General features: G+C 48.3%; 1 long non-coding RNA gene across 4 annotated transcripts in view; it reads right to left on the bottom strand.

Annotated features, from left to right (window-relative positions):
• Window positions 1-1,388: 1,388 nt before the first annotated feature.
• Window positions 1,389-20,724, bottom strand: part of LOC122203225 — a 43,046-nt gene continuing 23,710 nt past the window's right edge. For 2 of the 4 annotated variants that reach the window (XR_006195096.1, XR_006195099.1), the window contains 4 exons: window positions 11,433-11,586; window positions 6,274-6,395; window positions 3,457-4,337; window positions 1,389-3,013 (listed from right to left, as the gene is read on the bottom strand). This is a non-coding gene — a long non-coding RNA (uncharacterized LOC122203225). The remainder of the gene's footprint in view (window positions 3,014-3,456; window positions 4,338-6,273; window positions 6,396-11,432; window positions 11,587-20,724) is intronic. The other 2 variants (XR_006195097.1, XR_006195098.1) reach the window with 2 other exon arrangements.

The following is a 20,724-nucleotide window of genomic DNA, read 5'->3' as shown; positions in this document are numbered from 1 at the left end:
TGAATTGAAATCCACTCATAACACTGAAGTATGTGCACGCCGAAAACCCAGAGCCACCTGGCCACCATTCACCCTGCTCTGACACAGGCACAAGCAGCCATGTGCACAGACACGCCCACTTCCTCAGCCGGCGGGGAGGGGGGAGGGGGATGGCACACATGACATCAAGGCTAGGAGGCTCCTCAGATTTACACGTGGAGGCACAGCTGGGGTGTCACGTGTGGCCTGCGGCCGGCCTGCCAGGTAAAAGCAAGACAGAAGTGAAGAGCCTTCACCCCACAGCCCTGATGTCAGGTGCACTGCTAAGACTGTGTCCATGCACGCTCAGCCCGCGGGCTGTGAAAGTTCCCGGCACAACCCTCAGACCAAGCTCTTAGCCCACACCAGGGCCAGAGTGTGCCCAGAGCCCATCCACAGGCACCAAGGTGGAAGACGTTTCCTACATTGGGACTTGTCTTCAAATCCCAATGGCTCCTTTATTTAACGAGTCTGGTAAAAAAAAAAAAAAAAAAAATTTACATGGTAAAATCATAGTATACGGAGCTAAAAGGAATCTAATACAACCCAACCTTCCCCCATTTTAGAGACAACGCAAAAGAAGATCATTCATTGAACACATGATAAGCTTGTGTCCGGGCATAGGGAGGCCATGCAGGATCCCTTGATATTCCAACCCTTGCGGGCAGAGGGGCCTCAGGCAAGTAAAGGCAGTCACCCAAAAGCCTGCTAGGGGCTGAGATGGAACTTAGCATAGGGTGCTGGGTAAGGGGACACCTAGGGGGCGCACCTAGCCCAGTGCGAGAAGCGGGGTGGGGGCAATTGGCTTGACTCCAGGAAAGTGACTTCTGAGACAAAGCATGAAGAGTGGCAGGGGTGAGGCGAGGCAAAGAAGGAGACAGTAAAGGGAAAACCATGGCCTGGCTTTGCCAAGACAACTACCATGTTCCCGGTGGCAGCAGTAGGGCGGGATCCCAGGACATACTGTTCTCTCCCTCCCAAGCACATATATCCCTCCGACTTCTTCCCCACCAAGCACCTGTGGCTGCCCCACAGGGGCGAACTGGGGGAGGACATCTCCCGCCAGGCCCAAGCCCCCCTCTGGAAGGTCATTTCAACAAGCTTCTGCCACCAGCTCTTTCCTGTTTTCATAATCTGTCAAATAAACACAATGCCACCACTAATAAAAATTCTTGAAAAAATGAGAAGACCTGGGACACCTGGGTGGCTCAGTTGGTTAAGCAACTGACTTTGGCTTAGGTCATGATCTCACCGTTGGTGGGTTCAAGCCCCGCGTCAGGCTCTGTGCTGACAGCTCAGAGCCTGGAGCCTGTTTGGGATTCTGTGTCTCCCTCACTCTCTGCCCCTCCCCACTCATGCTCTGTCTCTGTCTCTGTCTCTCTCAAAAATAAATAAAACATTTTTTAAAACATTTTTTTTTAAATGAGAAGACCTTAACAAACACTTAACTACTAGCATTTTTCTCCTGTTCCATTTCAGGCTTTGCCAATATGCATATAGACCAGATTTGTCATCATAATCTACATATTTTTTATTCTGCGTTTTAATCTTAACATTTTATCAGAGACATTTCCCCATCCTTCGACATAATTATCTTCATAATTTTCATTTTAAATGTTTTCATAGTATCCAACAAGTGAAGGTACTGTGAAATTACTCAATCATACTCTACTCTTGGGCATGTAATTCACTCCCACTTTTCCCTTATTGGAGATCACACGATAAACTTCATGCCTATAGCTTGTTGCTTTTGTTAAACTGTAAGCTTAGAGCAAACTTCTAGGGTTGGCATTCTTGAGTTGACAAATATGGAAAAACTTTATGGCTCTTGCCATACATGGTTTATGAAAAGATTAAACTCACAGTCAGTACTCCCAGCAGTATATAGCGTCCCAATTTCTCTGCAACCTTCCTTGCTTGAGTAGCTCTTCTTTATTTTTTTTAATCCTACTTTATACCAGAGCAGCTCACAAAGGCTGATGACTACCCGACCTGCCCTCGACAGCGGGGGGGTTGGGCTACAAACTCTGAAACCGGATTGCCTGGCTTCACATGCTGGCTCTTGGACAAGTTCCTTAACTTCTCTAGGCCTTGGTTTCAGTATCTGTAAAATGGGTGTGATTATAGTTCTTCATGGGGTTAATGTGAAGATCAAGAGACCTCTGCACTCGTGCAGTACATACAATGGTGGTGGCAATTCAGCTCTTCGTTCTTGCCCCTTTACTTCTCCGTCTCCCCTTGCCCACTACCCTTTGTCCTCCTGTCACTATTTATTTTTGCCTAAAGCATTTAGCGTAAATTATACTGTAACACGGAACATCCGTCAGACAAAAGCAAACATCCAGGAATAGACCAAGAATGATACCATGACATGGAATATCCATCAGACAAAGCGGAAATCATGAGTCCAATTAGAAGCTGCACCCTTCTTACTCAAACATCAGAGAAACATGACAGACAGATGCCCACATTCACCAATATGCCCACATGCACACAGACGTGAGCCTCCTGCTAAGAAGGAAGTATTTCGCATTACGAGAAGGGGTTTCATTTTGAATGAAACCTTGGGTGTTTACCATTCCGCAGCCTCAATGCAACCATCTGTCCAATGGGAATAATAATAACCCCTGTCAGACTACCTTAAAGGTTTACTGTGAGGATCAAATGAGCAGAGAGCCGTGGAGCCACGGCTAAATTCTAGAAGCATAGAACACGGAAAATTCTAGAAGCATAAAATAGTGGTATCTCCAAGAATGAAATTTGATTATTGTTTTGCCCATCTCCTTGTCTCATGGATAAGGAAACTGAGGCTCAGAAATGGGGTTATGAACGAGGTCACCACCATTCCTGGATGAGTCAGAACGAGGATCCTTGTTTCCTGGCACATAGCCTAGTATTGCTGCCACTTCCCACTGGTTCTCCATCACACCAGGATGGCTGTCTTCCACTCTTCCTCGCATTAGTTAATGTCCACAGGATACAATAAAGCAGATTCCTGAGAAGAGGAATATTTGTGGAAACATTTCATTCATCGGGGTTTATCTTTATGTGTGCTTCCTGCCCCCTGCCAAGGTCAAAACCTAGAGCATGTTTGCAGGCTTAGCATGTAACATTCAGGAAGAAATACTTAAAAACTGAGAGGTGAAGAAATATTTTAAAAATGAAATCTATAATTCCTGATCCAAACTAGAGAAACATCACCCTATAAGGTAGAAATAGCACTGTCACCTTGAACCTTGGCTCATGCTTTGATTCCTCACTCTCTTTTGTCTCCACCATGGCTACCTGCAGAAGGGGTTCTACAGAGCTTCTTGATTCTGGGGCATCTGTTTTGAGAATTTCTCAGACGCATCTGTTTTGAGAATTACTCCTTTGGAGCCCAACATTAGATCTGGGTTATGACCTCCACTGCCCTTTAGTCAACAAACGGAAACAAACCTAGCACATCAGCCACGTAGACATCCACAGTTTTCCAAAACAGACGACAGAATTCCTGTTCATCTCCAGGTTGGGTTGGCATCAGGTAGACACAGCTTTCAAAATCTGTGCGAAACAGCTGGACTTCAGTAGACGCCCCCTCCACGACTGGCGTCACAACAGCCTCTGTGCTGAACGTGGCGGGGTTCTAGATGCAGCCTGCCACAGGAAGAGGCACGGCCCGGGGCGCTGACGGTCACTGGGGAGTCAGGGCATAACTGCAAGAAAATAAAAAGGGATCCAAGAGAAGCTGCCCCAAACCAGGGATGATGGTGAGTCGGGCGGAAGTCAAGATGGGCTTGAGCACTCAAGAAGTCCTTCAGGACAGAGCAGGGTAGGAGAGGACCCTCAAGGGTGGGGTCATTTGCAACAAGCTAAGAAAAAGGAGGGAGGTAAAACATGAACCAAGGCCCAGAAGCAAACAGAGGAGAAGAGAGAGAAGGAGCTGGAGGGGTGGAAGAGAGAGAAGGAAGGGGAAAAAAGGGAGGAGGAGAGTGGAGAGAGGGAAGAAGAAGGGGAGGAGAGGGAGGAGAAGGAAAGGCAGCAGCAGCAGCAGCTCGGGAAAAGTGAGGCTACAGGAGACAGCTCTGTGCTCTGCACTGACCTGGGACACGGGGTGGATGGAGCAGGCAGGAGGGGACTGCTGACCCATGTATGCCACGCACACGCACTGACCAGGGCTCCAGGTGCCAGGAGTTGGCCGAAATCCTCAAACAAAGATGGACCAAAAGGAAACGAAGAAGGACCCGGGGTCCATGATCCCCGTCTCCATTGTAATAGGGAAATTATCTGAGCCCCTGCCTGTCCAGGCTGGCAGTGAGGTGGGGTCCTGTGGCTACATCCTGGGGAAAGGCATGGAAGCAGGAATTTTACGGGATGGCCTTCTTAGAAAATAGAGCTGTTTTGGAGGATGTCAGGAAATCGTTTAAAACAAACAAACAAACAAACAAACAAACAAACAACTGGTAAATAGAATCAAGCATGTATCCTGCCTTTCCTCTATGAACTCTATTTCAGGTTAATGAAATATTTGATGAGGGGAAGTTTCTCTTTATAGAAGTATTGGCTAATAAATGAAGAAGAAATGAGATGATGAGAATATCATTGTAATGAAATAATAGTTCTAGGCAATGGCCATTAATAGCTGTTAGTGTCTCCAAAAGAGAGACAGTGCGAGGTGACATGTGTCCTAATAGAACAGCCAGCCACCTCTGAAGTGGTCTTTCCAGAAAAATGGAACCTGAACCTAATGAAACTTCTTGATCTTAATTCCCAGTTGATTGGAAGCACAGGAAATAGAAACATATTAAAAGATACCATGGGATACAACGAGCAGAGTCTAAATTGTGGAAATGCTACAGGACAAACCAGCCGTGTTTCTCACAAATGAATGGATTATAAGGGGGAGAAAAAGAGACAGAGGGGCAACCTATAGAGACAGAAGGGATATATCAATCAAATGCAACATTTAGACTTTTGTGAAACATGATTAGAACAAAAAAAATAATTGGGGAAATGCAGACAATGGATATTAAGATATTAATTTTTTCAGATGAGATCATGGTATTGTGGTTATGTTTACACAAAGTGTCCTTGTATTTCCAAATGCTTTGCAGATGATATTAACTGATGTCTGGGGGCTCAGTTGGTAGAACATGACAGTCTTGATCTTGGGGTTATAAGTTTAAGCTCCACGTTGGGTGTAGAGATTACTTTTAATTAATTAATTAATTTATTTATTAATTTATTTATTTATGGAAGGAAAGAAGGAAGGAAGAAATAAAGAAAAGAAGGAAGGAAGGAAGAAATGAAGGAAGGAAGGAAGGAAGAAAGGTAGAGAGGAAGAAAGAAGAGTGGAAGTTTCTTACCTCTTGGTGGGGGAGGAGTATAGGTGAAACCAGAATGGCACTGAGTTGATAATTTTTGAAACTGAATGATAGATATGTGGGGATTCATTCTATTATTCTCTCTACTTTTCTTTATGTGATGGTTAATTTTGTGTGTCAACCTGACTGATCTAAGGGATGCCCAGAGAGCTGGGGAGACATGATTTCTGGGTGTGCCTGTGAGGGTGACTCTGGAAGAGATAAGCACTTGAATTGGTGAATTGAGTAAAGGACTTTCTGTTACCAGTGTGGGTGGGCCTCACCCAAGGCACTGAGGGCCTCCATAGAACAAGAGGGTGGAGAAAGGGTGGGATTTGCTGTCTTTAAGTGGAACGTCCAACTTCTCTTGCCCTCAGACATAAATGCTCCTCATTCCTGGGCCTTCAGACTTCCACTGGGACCTGTACCATTGGCTCCCCTGGTTGTCGGGCCTTGGGTTTGGACTGGAACTTTCACCACTGGATTTCCTTGCTCTGCAGCTTGCAGACAGCAGATCGTGGGACATCTCAGTCTCAATAACCATGGAAGCCAAACTCTTATAATAAATCTCCTTCTTTGTATCTATATATATCCTATTGGTTCCGTGTCTCTGGAGAACCCTGACTAATACGGTTTATATTTAAAATTTTTCAAAAGTAAAAATAAAAACTAAAACACACAGAAAATAGCCAGCACACATCCTCGTACTCTGCAAGCACCTGAAAAGATGTTTCCTCAGGTTGGGCAAGTTAGGAAACAGTGCCTGTTTCTCATATTGGTCACAGGCCTAGGCTGGGAGCTAAGGCTGATTGTTAGTTCCTGCTCACTGCCTTGGACTGTCCCTGCTCTGCTGTGTGACACGCTCAGCAAAGCGGACGGCTGGCTCACTGTTCAGTTCACCACGACGGCTTACCTGCTTCACAGCCTTCATATGAGAGAGAAATAAACTCCAATCTTATTTTCACCACTGTTTCTTTGGGTGTCTGTGTTCATATCCAAACCCAATCGCAACTGAAGGTAGAAGAGACTCATACTCTAAAAGACACACAGAAAATACTGCAGGGGTTCAGATACGGAAGAGCATATGTAGTCAGGTAGATCAGTTAGCAATTGCTGCAAAGATATTACATAATAAATAGCTGTAAAATCACAGTGACACACAACAATAAGCATTTATTCTCACAGATCTCAGGGCTGGCCAGCTCCAGCTCTGCCCTGAGGCATCTGGAGTGGCTCGGCTTCTCACAACCAGCTGTGGGTTGTGGGATGGTCCTGCTCCACCTGCCTCTCATCCTCCATCAGCTAGCCCGGACATGTTCTTCTCTGGCAGGAGCCAGTGGAACCAGGCAAAGCCTCATAAGGAAGGCCAGTGGTGACTAAATTCAGAGCCCCAAAGAAGCCAAGGCAGATGGTGAATTAGGGAGACAGCCAGTGTTTTCATTTGATAGGAATAGAGTGTGTGTGTGTGTGTGTGTGTGTGTGTGTGTTTGTGTGTGCCTGGTGAAGAAAATAAGAATATATTTGGTAATCTATGGGCAACCCTGGAGGTTTCTCAGCAGAGGGGTGAACTGATCACGAAAAGAAATCTATTTATGCACAAAATGAATGGGGATGGGGGTAGGTTCTAGGGACCGGGAAATCATGGAGATAAAGGGGTGAGGTTGAAAGTCAGACGTAGGAACTGCCCATCAATCCTGAGCGCAGGAGTATAAAGGAAGAACAGAAGACACCCCTGACATTTTTAACCAGGGAAAGAATGTTTTATGAGCACTCCTCCCCTTATGAGGATGTAAGACTCCAACGGTGGTTCCCAAGTCCCATCGCTCCCAAATCCAAAGTGATTACATATACTTGTCTCTGAAAAGTTATGCTTTACTTTCATTCCCTTTGTAATTATCTGATTCTCTTACTATCTTTTCCACATTGTCTCTGATTTTATTCTTATTAGACATGAGGCAGTTTTTTACTTTCACAAATCAACTCAAATGTAAGGATCACCATAGAAAACATGCCTCAGATCGAGGAAGACTATAGGGGTGGGCAGAGTGCTGGCAGGCAGTCCCTGTTATACATTCCCCCCTTTTTCCTTGATGATATGTGTGACTTTTAATCAGACAGCTGGCCACCCAGAATAATGACTACGTTTCCCAGGTTCCTTTGCAGCCGGGTGTGACTGTGTAACTAAGTTCTGACTGCTGGGCTGAAAGCAGAAGTTCATGTATTCCTCCCAGAAAGTGTTCTTAAAGGCAAAAAGATGAGTCTTTCTTCTCCTCTTTATCAATTGTGCTAACTGGAAGATGGATGTAAGGGCTGGAGCTAGAGCAGCCGTCTAGGACCATAAAATGGAAAGTGAATCTCATGCAGCTGGTGGAGAAGCAAGTTTGAAAGAGTATGGACACTGGATGATTTCATAAAGCCAATCTGTAAGCCCCAGATGCCCTCTCGTGACTTCTTCCTTTTTTTTTTTTTTTTTTTTTTTCTCTCTCCTAGGAATCCCTGACTTCTTTAAAATAGAAAAGAATTACATGTCTATTTCATTGAAGCCATTGTTACTTGGTAACCTTCTCTCACTGTCTCCCACTTGTAGGCAGGTGGAAAATCACCACAGGAACACTGACCCCTGTGTATGTGTCTGTGTGACTACTGGATAGAGGCGACATGCGAGGCTTTGTTCAAACTTATGGACACGTATAAGTTCTAAGTTCCTAAACAGAGGCACTACTTTCATGCACATCAAGAGGCAATGAGGAAGAGAAAAGCAGGGAGAATGTGGCCAAATGTAATCAGCAAATGTTAAGGGCCGCTGGAACAAATTGGGTGTGACAAGATGAATGGCTTAGCCTGTCTTGGCGGGCAATGGGGGCATTATGACTTTATCTTATTCCTTAGTTCCCTCATTCTTTTTTCTTGGTTGGTGGGGCTGAGTGAGGGGTGGAAATCCATGTTGGGGGCAGAAGGCAGTCCCTAGATCCACAATCCTTGGGGGCTGGTTCTTGTACCTCAGTGTGCAAAAGACTCTAATGGAGAACTTGCTTCAGAGGTCCCGGCCCCTGAGAGTCTGACCAGGAGGGCCCAGAGCAGGACCTGGGAGTCTGCATTTTAGTGAGCCCTGCCTCCTCCCTGGTAAATCTTATGCAGATGGTGAAGGGCTATCTGGAAGCAACCCAGCTGTGAGGTCTAGATTGTCAGCCCCAAGGACAGCTTCTGCTGTGTCTGCTTTGCACAGCACGTTGCGGCTCGGGTGGCCGTTCAATGCCTACCTATTGGCAATGGGGAGCCACAGTGCCGTCTCGAGCAAGAGAGTGACTTTAAAAACACTTCCACTTCTGGCCCTGCTGGTCTGGGCCTGCTGAGGGAGAACAAAACAATTTCTAATCCAACAGGAGCAGAGGATTTTCTTTTTTAAAAAAATCAGACTCTCAGGCCAACATTTGGATCCTCAACCCACTTTCTGACTGGGCGGCCAGTGTCTAACCGGCCCCCGGCGAGCTCTGTGTTAGTATTGGGCGGTCCGTCCCTTTGGAGATGGGGCCTGGGAGGGCGCTGAGGAAAGAGACAGGGTGTGGAGATGAGACGGTTTGGGGCCCGAGGCCGTCCTCATGCCTTCCCCACGGTGCCCCTCACCCTTCCCTGAAGTGGGCATGGGGAGGAAACTGAGGCTCCGAGAAGTTAGGTCCCTTTGTCCAAGTCCAGGGCACCAAATTTACACTTGGGGTTGCCCCCTAGGCCTGGTCACTCCAACTACAGGACACTGCATGTTGCTGGCATGGGCATCCTGTCACTCTAGGTCCTAACGCCCAGAACCCAGGGTGGCGTTGGAGGCGTTGGCCTCACTTTACAGTGGAACTTGAGGGGCCTAGGCTTCTTGGCCCATCTCCTCCACATTTGTCCCCAAATCAGCCACAACACCGTCAAACACCACTACCCCTCACTCAGTGGCTTAAAAACGAGGCCTTAGGAAAAAGCAGTGAGTGCTCAAGTAAATTTATCCAAGTGCCCCTCTCTGACCTGTCGGCCCTTGACGCTGAATCTTCCCACAGCTCAGGAAGTACATGCTCAGCCCTTCTTAGTGTGTTCACCACATCTGCCAGACTGACCTGCAGAGGCTCTCTCTCTTTTCCCTCTCCTGGGTCTCCTGTCCCTGCTTCGCTGGCTATGTGTGCCCCGGGTCAAGCTCCAAAGATAGGAGTTTCAGGTTTGGGCCTGGCAGGGGGGTGGATTTGAGAGGCCTCCAGAGGCTGGTCCTCAAGACAGGGAGGGGCTTAGGGCAGAGGCCCAGCCTCCACCCCCTAAAGGGCCCAGAGGGAGGTAAGAAGAAGTCCGAGGCCATCTAGACCTGGGGATGTCCCCTGCGAGGCAGCTGGGGTCCAGGCTTGACACCCCACAATGCGTTCAGGTTACATCATTAGGGCTGAATTGATGTTGATGACAAATAACTGCTCCAAAGCAAAGCCAGATGGGGAGTGTTCAAATTGAATGAAGAAGGAAATGAGCTGCCATCCACAGGGAGAAGGGCTTCGTGGGGGGCCTTGGATCAGGGACTCTCAGACACGGAAGGGAAAGTTTACAAAATCCAGTCCATCCCCCAACTCAGGGAGGGAATTTTCGCTGTACCATCACCCGTGAGTGGTCACTCAGCAGGAATACTTCCCGCGACAAGGGGCTCCTTCCTCATGTGTCTGTCCTTCTGGGTCCCATCCACCCATCTGTATATCGAGGGGCTCACCTGGATGTTCTTCAGAGCCCCTGCCTGTGCTGACACTCCTCCCTGACCCTTGGACTCTTAAACCCTTTTGGGCTTCTGACTTGGCCTTACGTGAGGTTACAGTGGTAACGGCTGATGGGAGTCTGAAGCGTACAGCCAGGGGTCCGTGGCTCGTTCATCCTAGATGCTTCTATCCAAGGCTGAGAGAGTGAGTCCCAGGTCCCTGCACAGCCCAGGGGGTCGGGGGACCGTGAGACACCTGGAAACCCGCTGAGGTGAGAGTACAGGGCACCACAGCATTTCTCGGCCGACCAGGACGAGCCAGCCCAGGACATATGGGGCAGCAGAGGCGGGGGCTTTGCGGGTGTGACTGCTTAGCCAGCAGAACGCTGGGTGTTTGATTTTTATTTCAAGGCTTCTCACTCTGCCACATAACCCCTCTCCCTGTGATCTACTCCCTATACCAGCTAGTGCATCTTATAGCATTACCTGCCTGTCCCTGAAGCATTTGAATTTGCCATTCCTGGTTCACCCCTCTGCCAGGACGCCCTCCCAGATGAACACCTCTGACCCCTGCTCACCCTGGCCATGCCCTCTCCTCGGCCCCAGCACGGGCCTGAACCAGCCCTGCGTTATTTTGCCCGTGTTCTCGGATCCCCTCATCTGCCCTGCTTCCTCCAGGCACCGACGATGTCTGAGTCATTTTTGTTTCTCCACGTTGCCTAATGGGAGGTGCAAACAGTCTCAACGTGGGCAAAATCTGAGCCTCACTTTTTGGTTTGGTTTTGTTTTATTATGGTAAAATACACGTAACATAAAATTCACCACTTTGACCATTTTTAGTGTAAATTTTTATCAAGTGCATTTGCGTTAGCACTAAGTGCCTTCAGATATAATGCTGTACAATCATCACCACTATTTCCAGAACTTTTCCATCACCCCAAACAGAAACTCTGTACCCATTAAGCACCCCATTCTCCCTCCCCCTGGCCCCTGGGCGCCTCTAACCTGCTTTCTGTCTCTATGCATTTGCCTCTCCTAGATACCTCATATAAGTGGAATCATGCAACATTTGTCCTGTTGTGACTGGCTTATTTCACCATTGTCAAGGCTTCTCCATGTCGTAGCCTGTGTCAGAACTTCATTCTTTTTTAGGGAGGACTATTTTCCCAGTGTATAGATAGACCATATTTTGTTTTTCCAGTCATCTGTGAATGGACTCTTGGGACGTTTCCACCTTTTGGCTATTGTGGCTATTGCTACGATGAATGCTGGTGTACCAGCATCTTCTGAGTCCCTGTTTTCAGTGCTTTGGGGTGTAAGCCTAGGAGTGGAATTGCTAGGTCATATGGTCATTCTACACTTACCTTTGTGAGCTTTTTTCCTGAGCCTTGCTTTGAAATCCACACCACGCTGTTTTCCTGAGCCTTGCTTTGAAATCCACGAACTGTGCCCTCCACTGGGATGCTTCTGTCTCCAGCTCTCTGCCCATGTCCTAAACCAAGATCAACCGGGAGGCACCTGTGCATGACAAACGCGACCCTTGTCTCTTGGCCTCGGCCTCTCCCCATCTGTCTGCTGGCCCCTAGGCTGTAAGTGCCCCGAGGGCAGGGGTAGGGTCTTTCCCTACTGTCACACCCGCCGGAAATCACGTGCTCTGGGCTCAGGGTGAGCCAGTCAAGACATGAACCCATGTTTGCTTGACTGACAGGGTGACCAGTTGTTCACCCACCACTGACCAGCCGTCTGTTGACTGACTGAACAACATAGCACTCTCCGTACTCTATCTGCCAAATTACAACCTTTTATTCTTGGCTGGAAAACAGACACTCATTTCCTGTCCCACCTATGAAGTGATTAAGTGTGGGCTCAGGGATCCGAAGCTGACTAGTTATGTTACCATGGACAAATTTTTGAAGCTCTCTGAGCCTCAGTTCCCTCATCCGTATAATGGGGGTACTACCACTACCTACCATGGGTGTCGGCACACAGATGAACATACAATGCTGCGCACAGGGTGGGCCATAGCAAAGCCCTGTACGTGCCCTGATATACACTGAGGCATCCTGTTTTTTCTTTCTGGCTGATGCTCCTACATAGTCCTGGTTGTGTTTTGGATTTCAAATCCAGTACCTAAATCAGGGCCTGGCACAGAGTAGGCACTCAATAAATATTGAATGAATAAATTGCTGGCTTACCTTTAACCCCAGTAAGTCATAGCTTTTGTTACAGTGGAATGCTTGTGTCTTCCCCAAATTCTCACCTCCATGTGATGGTATTTAGGATGTGGAGTCTTTGGGAGGCAACTGGATGAGACGGGGTCATGAGGGTAGAGCCCCCGAATGGGACTAGTGCCCTTGGAAGAGTCATAGAAAGTTTGCTTCCCCTCCGCTCTCTATCCTGGGAGGACATGGTGAGAATGTGGCATTCTGCAACCCGGAAGAAGGTCCCCACCAGAACTTGACCATGTCGGCACCCTGATCTCAGACTTCAGGCTCCAGGACTGAGAGAAATAAATTTCTGTTGTTCTTAAGCCACTCAGTCTGTGGTACTTTGTTATAGAAAAGTACTAAACTAAGACCACTTTTTTCCCAGGCACCAGAAGAATCCGAGACCAGAGACGGTCCGTGAGTGTTATTAGTCAGGCTGCTTTTAACTATAATGAAAAGAAAACCTTATTTACAGAAGCGTAAACCACAAGTTCATTTATTATTGACTTGGCAAGTCCTACAGTGGGAGTAAGTGTGCTTTCAGAATGGGTTCAGGGACGCCCAGGTGATTCAGTCGGTTGGGCGTCCGACTTCGGCTCAGGTCATGATCTCACGGTTTGTGAGTTTGAGCCCCGCGTCGGGCTCTGTGCTGACAGCTCAGAGCCTGGAGCCTGCTTCGGATTCTGTGTCTCCCCTTCTCTCTGCTCCTCCCCTGTTCATGCTCTCTCTTTCAATAATGAATAAATGTTTTTAAAAAATTAAAAAAAAAAAAGAACGGGTTCAGAGGCTTAACAATGAAATCAAGTCCCCATTCTCTTTCTTTCTACCTTTTGACTCCACTAATCACAGCATATGGACTTTCATTTTCTGGTTTATTGCCTCATGGTCACAAGATGGCTGCCTAGCTCAGGCACCATGTCCTCACATGAGAGCATCCAAAACAGGAAGAAAAACAGGGCGAAAAAGTCTCCTCTCTCTTTTAGCAGAAAGAAACATCTTGGGGGTGCATGAGTAGCTCAGTTGGTTAAGCGTCAGACTATTGATTTCAGCTCCGGTCATGATCTCATGGTTCGTGGATTTGAGCCCTGCATCAGGTACTGACAGTGCAGAGCCTGCTTGGAATTCTCTCTCTTCCTCTCTCTCTTTCCCTCCCCTGCTCTCTCTCTCTCTCTCTCTCTCAAAAAATAAACTGAAAGAAAGAAAGAAAGAAAGAAAGAGAAAGAAAGAAAAAGGAAAGGAAGGAAAGAAGAAGGAAGGAAGGAAAATCTCTCCCAGAAGGTGCACCACACACTATATCACCCCCAGCCCAGGCGCACATCTCACTGGCCAGAACCAGATGGCACACTCATCCCTGAACCAGTCATGACACAGAGGAATAGGATAGCTATGACTGGCTTTGACCACTCCTCACTCATCCTGGGGTTGGCCTAACCCCGGTCGTACCAATCAAAATTCTTTTTTAAAAATTTTTTTTTTCAACGTTTTTTATTTATTTTTGGGACAGAGAGAGACAGAGCATGAACGGGGGAGGGGCAGAGAGAGAGGGAGACACAGAATCGGAAACAGGCTCCAGGCTCCGAGCCATCAGCCCAGAGCCTGACGCGGGGCTCGAACTCACGGACCGCGAGATCGTGACCTGGCTGAAGTCAGACGCTTAACCGACTGCGCCACCCGGGCGCCCCAATCAAAATTCTTTTAGGCAGGAGGAGGGGCCATGGCTGTTGGGTGAGCATCAGCAGTGCCCCACAATGACACTGTCCTTCCAGGAGAAACATGGGCTGCAGCTCCCCACCCAGAGGCAAGGGTTGCCAACACATGGGAGGACACATCATCACCAGGGAAGAGTTAGCCTGACAAAGAGTCAGCCCTAGTTCTGAAAAGAAGGGTCCTAGGCTCCCAAAATGATCAGGCTTCAGAAGGCAAGCATTTGAATGAAGCCCAGAAGGAAAAATGTCAGCATCTTTCCAGCGTGTGGTCCATCCTCCCTGCCATCCACAGCATCTGGCCACGTGGACACAAAGACAACTGTGCTGCCCACCCAGGCCGATGGGTTGGGTCATCCTTGGCCGTGCCTGGCTGGACTCCATCCCTTCTCAGCAAAGTAGTACCCACTAGCCCATGCCTCCCTCCCTCTGAGCTCTCTGTGAAGGGTCTGCAGGTGTGGGGGCTCTGAGAGACCAGAGAGGTTGGGGCTCTGGGGCTCTGTCCCACAGGCACCTGTCTCTGCCTCCTAGCTGCAGCAATTTGAGAAGCAGCTGGTGGGGGCCTGGCCGAACTGCCAGGAGGCAGAGAGATGAAGTCAGCAGGACAGAGCCTCTGCAAAGAATGGATAGACCGGTTATAGCATAGCGACAGAGCAGGTAAAATGGCAGATTGAACATGCACATCGAGGTTTGTTCCCTTCCAAAATTCACTAAAACTAGTAAAAAGATTTTTTTAAAAACATAAACCTACAAGGACAGAAATGACAAGAGAGGAGAGTGCAGTGACAAGTCTGGAAGTGTTGGACGTGGACAAGTGGTAACTGGACATGACCAGGCACAAGGGAGTGAAATCCTAAACTAGTTGGTGGGGGGCGGGGGGCGGGGGCTCAGAATGGATCCAATTCCACCGCAGAGTTCTCAGTGCACTCAAGAGCTAACGCTGGGGTGCCCTTGGAACTAAGAGTAAGGGGGCTGGTAGAGATTGGGAGACCTGTGAAGAAGCGGGTCCCCCAGGCCCCTCCCCAGCTCCGCAGTGCTGGGTACCTGCCTTCTCCCTCAGGGCAGGGGCTGGAGCTTTCTTCTCTGCAGAAGGTAAAGCAGAGAAGAGAGTCTGCGGGCAGGGATTCATTCTCATCCCACCTGCCCTCGGGGTCTCCTTTCCAACCTAACCCCCTCAGGACCGGCACCAGTCTCGCTCCTGAGGCAGTAGATCAGAAGACAGCTCTCTGGGCATTTGACCATCCAAAAGGAAAGCCCTAAATGAAGACATTGACCCAGAGGTTTCCCATCAGAAGGTCCACCAAGATCACCCTACAGTGGGGACTCAGAGTCAAAGTGCCCCCAGTTTCCAATCAGCGTTTTGGTTCCTCCCCACTCACCACTATACTTAATTACAAGCAGACAACCAAAGGTTCCCAGACTGCCTAGAAAAACCTCTAATAAGGAATCCAGAGGCCAAATGACCTGAGGCAGCCGAAAAGAGAAAAAGAACGATTTTTAAAAGATCATTAATCTCCCCAGAGAAATAAGATGTTGCATCCCAAGAACAGAATGTTGGGGTTTTTTTAATGGCCATTTAGAGAACAACAACAACAAAATACTTCTTGGAAATCAAAAACTTGTGAACAGACATGGGAAACCCAATGGAAGCACCTGAATCTCCCATGAGTCCCCAGAAAGGCATGCTGGGTCGGGAATGCAGCTGGGATGTAGTGTAGGTCTGGTTCCAGGGGAGGGATCTCATCATCACTGGGAGTCTCCCTGCTACAGGCAACTGGAGGGAAGCAGCTTTGCCAAGGGAGTAGTAATAGGCTATTGGGCACCAGGCAGACTGGATTCAGTGTTCCCGAGGTTTGCAGCTGCTGGGGAACACCAGCTGCTTTACATCTGGTGACCTTGGAGTCTGTGGAGATTTATAGGTCTACCTCCAGACCCCTACTGCAGAAGTAGGGGAGAGAAAGCTATTGGTCCTAAAAGAAGCTAAGCTCCGGTGTAGCTCCTCCTACCCAGACCTTGGCTTAGGTCTAGGCACCCCAGAGTTAGGTTTCCAGGGTCTTCTTAATAGTTCTGCACCACAAAGACTGAATAGCCCACTGATCTTCCAGCATAGTGGCTAAAAACAATCCCAATTCCAATGCACATCACTGGGAATTTTCAGAACACTGAGGACAGGAGAAAATCTTGTCCACTTCCAGGGAGAAAATTATGGGTCACACAGGAGGGGGTCAGTGCTTCTAATGGATTTGAGCCTCTCAGCAGCCAGGCCATACTGGCAAAGAAGATAATGAAGCAAGACCCTCAGGTAGGAGAGGAGTACTTTTCAGCCATGCAAAGTCTCCAAAAACCACTAGTCCAAACCCCTTCTCAGGAAGCTACTAGAAGGTGTTCACCACTAAAACCAAAAAAGACAGATGCAGGAAACAAGAGGTCCAACCAAAAGAAAAGTCAAAGGCATTTCCTGGAAAGCAACGGAGGGAGACACTGGAGGGCAGCCAGACCAGACTGGAGCAGTCATTATCATGCCCTCTCCTGCTATACACATCGTTCACCAGATAAGGTGCATTACCAGAGCAAGAGAGTGAAAACCAAGCAAGAGAAACCCATGAGATCCAGGCACACAGACCCCCAATTCCAGAGAGAGGCAAAGGGAATTTTAAGGATGAAAGCAAAAGAAAATCCCAAGACAACAACTGATGGGCAACCCTAGAGAAGAGCAAGTCCAAACTGAAGGAAAATGAAGGTCTCCAGGAAGGACAGCTCTGGAGAAAAAACTGAAAATGATAGATTACCTCCTATGATTGACCTAATGGATCAGTGTACTGTGTCTGATTTGTAAACACTGTACAAAGGCTCACATGTATACACTACTGAGAGAAAGTTAAGCAAATCGAAACAACAAAGCAATTATTAACTTTGGGAAAAACAAAAACCAAAAAACCAGAAAGAAAACAATAGCACAAATTACAAAGCTCAGTTGTGAATAATTTTTACATAGGCGTGAGTGATACTGTAGACTCTGAATGTTGACCTAAGGAAAAATTGTAAATTAATCATATTGGAAGGATGGGGGAGGGGAGGAGAGAGGATATTAGTGTCAGAGCATTAAACCTCATCTATCATAATGAGCAATCAATCGATAATGCCTATAATTAAGTAATTGAAAGATAGCAGCATAGGCATATTCTTTAGACATATAGAAATGGGTGAATTCCAGAAGAAATAGGTAACAGAGTTTGGTGGTTGCCTTTAAGGAAGAGAACAGGGAAAGTGGGGAAGGGTGGAACAGGGAACCACCACACTGTCATAAGCCTTTTTAGCGCTATTTGACTTTCCAAATGTGTGTATACATCATATTGGCTTTCCATATTAATTAAACAAGTAAAAGTACAGCAATATTAGAAGGCTCTGACTTGGAAATTGTTCCAATGTCTGATTTGTAAACACTGTACAAAGACTCACGCGTTTGCTCTTACTTAATAGCTTTGGGTCTGAGCTTCTTCCCAAGACGGTGAATATTTCCAAGATATACAATAAGCATTTGTGGAGTGAACAAATGCACCAGCAGATGAGCTAACAAGCCAGACAGCCACCAGAAGTAAAGCAGAACACACAAGAACTCATAAGATGCCGGTGTCGTGTGGATGGATGCCATCTGCGAGGGGCCATGGCAAAGATGACTGCACACAACCAGGCAGCCTCTGGGTGAGGGATCCCCATTCTCCACAGGAGGCCTGGTGGTCCCAATCCCGGACACACATGGGACAACTAACCCCACGGCCTGGGCGCCTGTGTCCACAGGAGCTTGGGCTTTGTTAGTAGGACTCCTTTGGTAGAAAGGAATCAAGACTCACCTAAACCACCTTCAGAAAGGAAGACATAATGGTCAGAAAAAGGGATGACTGAATTGGAACAGGACAGGGCAAACTGGGAAGGTCACCAGAGTCAGCCCTGGGGACCTGCTCCTCTCTGGTGCCACTCCTCCCTCCACGTTCTTCCCTCCCCATTTCTCTTGCTTCTCTGGGAAGCCGACACCATTGAATGTTCTGGCTAGGTTTGGGGGCATGTCCACCCTTGTGAACGCTCTTCCCCACTGCTGAGCCCAGAAACCTGACCTCTGCAGCGTCCTGGCAATAAAGCTCCAGGCAAGTGACCTAGACTCCATATTGAGGTCTCACCCACACCAGACTTGGACGAGACATGAGCACTGGAAGAAGAAAGTGCCACATGGCACAGGCATCTAGCTTCGGGACAGTGGCACCGTCTTCTCCTAGGCAGGGGCCATCCTTCTTGGGAGCTGAGCTTCAAGCCTGGTTCCCAGTTCTCCAGATGATTCTGTGTGGCTCTTGGCTTACATTCCCCCAGAGTAGACAATGGTTGAAATATTCAAGTGTAACTATTGGGGTTGAGGGCGGGGGGTGGGGGGAGTCCCAGGAAACACTGGTAGAAGAGAGGAAGAGAGGGAAGGAAGCTAACTCAGTATGTGTTACCGGGTGTGGTGGGCTATTTCGTGGGCCCCATTCCTCCCCTCCAGTATCCAGTACCCATGCTCCCTGGGAATGTGACTTTACCATGCTTCCCATTCAGGTGGGGAGTGTATTTCTGCACCCCGTGGATCTGCCCAGGCTTGGGCCTTGTTTGGCCCAAGAGAATAGAGATAGAAGTGGCATTGAGTGAGTTCTGGAGCCTAACAAAGCCCTGCAGCTTCTGCCTGTGTCCTTTCAGAACACTGCCCTGAGACCGCCTCACAAGGAAGCTGGTCTAGCCTGCTGGAGGATGAGGGGTCACTTGGAGAGAAACTGAGGCACGCAGCCAACTGCCAGACATGTGAGAGAGGCTATCTTGGACTTTCTTTCCTGCTGAATGCAGCTGAACGAGATGACACCCGCATTAGAGTCGCCATCCAACCCACGTGAGAAACAATTCATCATTACTGTTTTACGCCACACAAGTTTTGGATGGTTTGCTCCACGGCAATAGATAACTGTTGTATCAAGCCAGTTGCCAGTCAGGGCACCTGGAGCTCAATCCTGCTGGGGAGCTCTGGGAGACAGTGGGGAACAGGCCTCAGAGTTAGTTCCGTTGAAGGAAGGGGGTGTTTTTTGACCTACACCCCATCTGTCATTGGTTCAGGCTGCTTCCAGGGACATGAACTGGCCAGCACTTCTGGTTTGCCTGGCACACAGGCCAGGCGTGCTCCCTGCGGTCAGAGATCTTGTACGGTGTCACAGTAAGTAGACTTGGCGTGTGGCAGTGAATGCAAGGGGGCCTGGGCAGGGCACTGGCAGGGCCTGCTATAGTGGGTATCCCAACGTGCTTTTCAGAAACTTCTTTTCTGATTTAATCAGCTAGAGCCAGTGTCTGATGTTGCATCCTGGAGCCCTCCTGACTGATGAATGTGCGTCTCCATTCCAGTCCTTCCTGGCTACCAGCTGACCTCATCCCTCTCTAATTCATAGTCCAAATTCTGGAGGCAGCCAAGTGGATTGGCTCTGTGCACCTCCACGGCCCCTGATGGACAGAGTTCTTCCAGCCAGATGGTCACCAAGTGACCTGCACATGGGCCGCCTGCAGTCAGGGGCCCGCCTGGACCAGTCAGGGTTCAGTTACTTCCCTGAGCAGGGCCATTGAGTATGTGCAGGCACCATGACTGATCTGCTCCAACAAGGTGGGGACAGCCATTTGTGTCTGAATTCCTGCCCCTGCCCTATCTCACTGCAGGGACATGGCCCATTGTTCTGCAATTCAGAACTTCTGGGGCATGGAGCTCTCTGTCTACTGTGGGGGGAAAATTAAGGACTCCCTGGTGCCCAAAATACTTGCCACCACCCCCCCCCCCCCGGCCCCTTGATGCCACTTAGAAGTAAGATGCACGTCTGCATTCCCAACTGGAACCTGAAATGCATTTTCTCACCATACCAAGACCGTCAAAGGTGACCGAGGGCAGTTAACGTTGTACTGTTAATGATAAACTTCAGGAACACTATGAGTTAAAGAGAATTTTGTGGACTGGAGTGAAAAACCAACCACCATTTATAACTTGGTTTCTATGGGAAAAATGCATTCTGAGTTTCCAAACAACTGGCTCACATGGAGATTTCTGGAACATAGCCTGGTCCCAACGTTGGGAACTGTAGGTGGCTTCTCAGTATTCTCCATTAACATGGTCACTGTGGGTAGTTTGTAGCGGGCTCTTGTGCCAGGCTCAGAGAGCCCGGAGGAAAGCCGTGGGATCCTCTGGACAACCTTGTGGAGTACCCAAACCTGTCCTTCTGAAGCTGGACAGGACCTCTGAGCTGACAGGGACAGCAGAGGGCATCTGATCCCACATGCTCCCCAGGGTCACATTCCTGACAGTCTCTGCTTATATGCTCACTGCTACACAGCGATCTTGTAGGGCCAACTGTCACTGGTCAACAGCTCTTTCTTCTATTGAGATGAAATCTGCCCTCCCACCCCGATTCCACCACTGCAATTTCTGCTCAGCCTTCAAACCTTTCTCAGGTTTTAACGTCTCTGTGAAGCCTTCCCTAACCCTAATGTCATCCCTTCCCTAATGTCATCGTCCTGCACATTAGAGCACTACTAGCTGCGACAACGAACAAACCTGAAACACTGTGGAATATATCACCCCTTATCAAATAGTGAGTGTCTTAGCTCGGGCTGTTCTAACAAAATACCATAGACAAACACCTATTTCTCACAGTTCTGGGGCTACAAGGTCCTGCAATCTAGGTGCCGGCAGCTTC

Source organism: Panthera leo, chromosome D3, assembly GCF_018350215.1.
Source record: "Panthera leo isolate Ple1 chromosome D3, P.leo_Ple1_pat1.1, whole genome shotgun sequence".
Taxonomy (NCBI): domain Eukaryota; kingdom Metazoa; phylum Chordata; class Mammalia; order Carnivora; family Felidae; genus Panthera; species Panthera leo.
This window is presented reverse-complemented; position numbering and strand designations above follow the sequence as displayed.